At 39.4% G+C, this 5,000-nt stretch overlaps 1 protein-coding gene across 4 annotated transcripts in view; it reads left to right on the forward strand.

The window, feature by feature from the left end:
- Window positions 1–5,000, forward strand: part of pcnx1 (pecanex 1) — a 145,346-nt gene that overhangs the window by 23,969 nt on the left and 116,377 nt on the right. The window lies entirely within an intron of this gene.

Raw genomic sequence — 5,000 nt, forward strand, 5'->3', positions numbered from 1 at the left:
TATTTTTGCACCTTCATGATAAGAGATTAAGTGTTCAGTGTGATTTTAGAATTTTGTTTGCATTGAGTGTTTAAGTGTTTTCCATGCTTGTGTTTGACAATTCCTTTCCTTTCTCCCTTGATAGCCGAGGGGATTATAATCAGAGAAAAGTTGCATTTTAAATCGAAATGTTTATATTTACAGTGCATCCGAAAAGTATTCACAGCGCTTCACTTTTGCCCCATTTTGTTATGTTATGACTTACTCCAAAATGGAATAAATACATTTTTGGGCCGGCGTTGCTCGGTTGGTCGAGCGGCTGTGTCATCAACTTCAGGGTTCTTTGAGCAAGACACTTTGCTCACCTGCTCCCAGTGCCACCCGCACTGGTTTGAATATAGCTTAAAGATGTAGATAATGGGTTTCACTATGTAAAGTGCTTTGAGTCTCCAGAGAAAAAAGCGCTATTTAAATATAATTCACATTCACATTCATTTTTCTTCTCAAAAGTCTGCACACAATACCCCACAATGACAATGTTCAAAAAATGTTTTGCAAATTTATTAACAATAAAATACTAAGAAATCACAGCCTTTGCCATAAAACTCAAAAGTGAGCTCAGGGGCATCCTGGAGTCCACTTTTGGTAAATTATAGAGATGTCCGATAATATCGGACAATGCTTTAAAATGTAATATCGGAAATTATCGGTATCGGTTTCAAATTTATCTGTATCGGTTTCAAAAAGTCAAATGTATGACTTTTTAAAATGCCGCTGTGTACACGGACGTAGGGAGAAGTACAGAGCGCCAATAAACCTTAAAGGCACTGCCTTTGCGTGCTGGCCCAGTCACATAATATCTATGGCTTTTCACACACACAAGTGAATGCAAGGCATACTTGGTTAACAGCCATACAGGTCACACTGAGGGTGGCCGTATAAACAACTTTAACACTGTTACAAATATGCGCCACACTGTGAACCCACACCAAACAAGACTGACAAACACATTTCGGGAGAACATCCGCACCGTAACACAACATAAACACAACAGGACAAATACCCAGAACCCCTTGCAGCACTAACTCTTCCGGGACGCTACAATATACACCCCCCGCTACCTCCTACCCCTAAATCCCCGCCCACCTCAACCTCCTCATGCTCTCTCAGGGAGAGCATGTCCCAAATTCCAAGCTGCTGTTTTGAGGCATGTTAAAAAAAATAATGCACTTTGTGACTTCAATAATAAATATGGCAGTGCCATGTTGCCGTTTTTTTCCATAACTTGAGTTGATTTATTTTGGAAAACCTTGTTACATTGTTTAATGCATCCAGCGGGGCATCACAACAAAATTAGGCATAATAATGTGTTGATTCCACGACTGTATATATCGGTATCGGTTAATATCGGAATCGGTAATTAAGAGTTGGACAATATCGGATATCGGCAAAAAAGCCATTATCAGACATCTCTAGTAAATTCAGTTGGTTGGATGTGATTTATATTTATATAAGGTCCACACTTGAAAGTGCATGGCAACGCACAAATCAAGAATGAAGTCAAATGAATTGTCTGTAGCCCTCCGAGGCAGGATTGTCTTTAGGCACAAATCTTAAATGTCCCAATGAGCACAGTGACCGCCATCATTTGTAAATGGAAGACAGTTGGAACCACCAAAACTCTTCGTAGAGCTGTCCGTCTGTCTAAACTGAGCGAGTCAGGGAGGTGACTAAAAACCTGATGGTCACTGTCAGAGCTACAGCATTCCTCTGTGGCGAGAGGAGAACCTTCCAGAAGGACAACCATCTCTGCAGCAATCCACCAATCAGGCCCGTATGGTAGAGTAGGCAGACTGAAGCCACGTATTTGTAAAAGTTTGCCAAAATGCACCTAAAATAATTAGAAACAAAATTCTCTGGTCTGATGAGACGAAGATTGAACTCTTTGGTGTGAATGCCAGACATCATGTTTGAAGGAAGCCAGGCACCGCTCATCACCAGGCCAATACCATCCTTACAGTGAAGCATGGTGGTGGCAGCATCATGCTGTGGGGTTGTTTTAATAATAATAATAGATGTTATTTGTAAAAAGCACTTTACATTGAGTAAACAACCTCAAAGTGCTACAGTGTATTAAAAAAATAAATACAAATAAAAACTAGAACAGCCTAATAGCTAGAACTAGTATGCATATATCTAAAAAAAAGGGTTTTTTTTAAAAAGAAGGGTTTTTAAGCCTTTTTTAAAAACATCCACAGTCTGTGGTGCCCTCAGGTGGTCAGGGAGAGTGTTCCACAGACTGGGAGCGGCGGAGCAGAAAGCCTGGTCTCCCATCGTTCGTAGCTTTGTCCTCGGAGGTTTTTCAGCGGCAGGGACTGGGAGACAAGTCAGGATAGAGGGGAAGATGAATGCACCAATGTACTGAGACATCTTGGATGACAACAAATGCTTCCATCCAACCTGATGTAGCTTAAAAGGTGTTGCAAAGAGGAATGGGCGAAACTGCCCGAAGATAGGTATGCCAAACTTGTGGTATGAATTTCTGACAAAGGTGCATCAACAAAAAAATTTGAAAATGCTTTGAATACTTAATGTACATGAGCAACATTTAAAAAATATGTATATTTGTCACATTGTCATTATAGGGTATTTATTGTCTGTAGAATATCGAGGACAAAAATAAATGTATTTCATTTTGGAATAAGACTGTACTATAACAAAATGTGGAAAAAGTTTGGAAAAATTTCCAGATGCACTCTTCCTTATTTTCGGTCATAAAAATATTAATAATTATCAACATCGACCAACAGAAAACACTTACTTTGTGACACAGTTTTCAGCCATATTGCAAACGAAGCAGCAACACAACCAAGTACTTGGGAGCAAATGGCTCAGTCAGCATCAATGTTACATGTTTGTGGTTCTGCCCAATGATTACAATTTGATCCATTTAACAACCGATTCATGCCCTACCATTTTTTGGCACTTTTCTGTTGGTTTGTGATCCACTTTGACACAATGCTTGCTCTGCCTTTTTACACACCTGCGCCTCCTCACTAGATGAAAGCGTAACCTGAGGTGCTGTGATTGACAGGATGATAAGGGCTGAAGATGAGGGCCTGATCAGCAGTAAGAGGACACCAGATGGAGCTTGGCTCTTTGGTTCTGCAGTAGATCTGCATTACAGACCTCACCTGTGGTCGCTGCAGTTCTAAAAGCCAGTGAAGTTTTCAAAGGCTTCAGACATACTTTACTGCCAATTTTCCATACATAATAATCTTATTGCCCATGTGACTCATGCTGTTGACCTTTTTAAAAAGGCAGTCCTTAGCTGGACTCTAACTGAACCTGATGTTTCTTCAAGTGTTGTTGTTTCTGTTCCTTCCACTGCTGCTCTTTCCACTTTCTGCTTGATGTTTATTTTGCAGCCTGAGCTGTTACGAAATGTTGTTGGCGTATGGAAATGATTTATAGACAATCCCTGGCTTGCTGTTTGTTTTTCGGCATACCGGCTTGGTTGAACAAGCACATCTGGGCTATAAATAGACCCGCAGCATCATTTGCTGCTCTCCCCAAACTACGGAGTTGATTTTTTTTTTGTTTCATTTTAGGGGTTATGTGTGGCATACATGTTTCCTTTCTAGTTACACAACCTCTTCTCCTCTTTTATTCAATCCGGGTGACTGACTGAAAGAAAATGAGATACTGTAAATGCTTCTCAATAGAGATGTCCGATAATATCGAACTGCCGATATTATCGGCCGATAAATGCTTTAAAATGTAATATTATCGGTATCTGTTTCAAAATTATCGGTATCGGTTTCAAAAAGTAAAATGTATGACTTTTTAAAACGCCGCTGTGTACACGGACGTAGGGAGAAGTACAGAGCGCCAATAAACCTTAAAGGCACTGCATTTGCGTGCCGGCCCAGTCACATAATATCTACGGCTTTTCACACACACAAGTGAATGCAAAGCATACTTGGTCAACAGCCATACAGGTCACACCGAGGGTGGCCGTATAAACAACTTTAACACTGTTACAAATATGCGCCACACTGTGAACCCACACCAAACAAGAATGACAAACACATTTCGGTAGAACATCCGCACCGTAACACGACATAAACATAACAGAACAAATACCCAGAACCCCTTGCAGCACTAACTCTTCCAGGATGCTACAATATACACCCGCCCACCTCAACCTCCTCATGCTCTCTCAGGGAGAGCATGTCCCAAATTCCAAGCTGCTATTTTGAGGCATGTTAAAAAAATAATGCACTTTGTGACTTCAATAATAAGTATGGCAGTGCCATGTTGGCAATTTTTTCCATAACTTGAGTTGATTTATTTTGGCAAACCTTGTTACATTGTTTAATGCATCCAGTGGGGCATCACAACAAAATTAGGCATAATAATGTGTTAATTCCACGACTGTATATATCGGTATCGGTTGATATCGTAATCGGTAATTAAGAGTAGGACAATATCGGAATATCGGATATCGGCAATCTACTTCTCAATAATTCTTTGTCATGCCCCCCTCGGAGACATAATTTTTTTCACCAATTTGTTTTAAACAAGTATTTTATTCAAGACAGAATATTTTAGTTTGTACTTTATCGATATCAAATGTTGGAGTTTGTATATTTTTTTGCATGCAATGAAATGCTAAATTTTTGATTTTTTTTATTGTAGATATACAGTCGCGATCAAAAGTTTACATACACTTGTAAAGAACATAATGTCATGGCTGTCTTGAGTTTCCAATAATTTCTACAACTCTTATTTTTTTTTGTGATAGAGTGATTGGAGCACATACTTGTTGGACACAAAAAACATTCATGAAGTTTGGTTCTTTTATGAATTTATTATAAAAATATATATAAATGTGACCGAATCTGCTGGGTCAAAAGTATAAGCAATGTTAATATTTGGTTACGTGTCCCTTGTCAAATTTCACTGCAATAAGGCACTTTTGGTAGCCATCCACAAGCTTCTGGCAAGCTTCTGGTTGA

This window comes from Nerophis lumbriciformis, linkage group LG08 (genome assembly GCF_033978685.3).
Source record: "Nerophis lumbriciformis linkage group LG08, RoL_Nlum_v2.1, whole genome shotgun sequence".
In the NCBI taxonomy this organism is placed as follows: Eukaryota; Metazoa; Chordata; class Actinopteri; order Syngnathiformes; family Syngnathidae; genus Nerophis; species Nerophis lumbriciformis.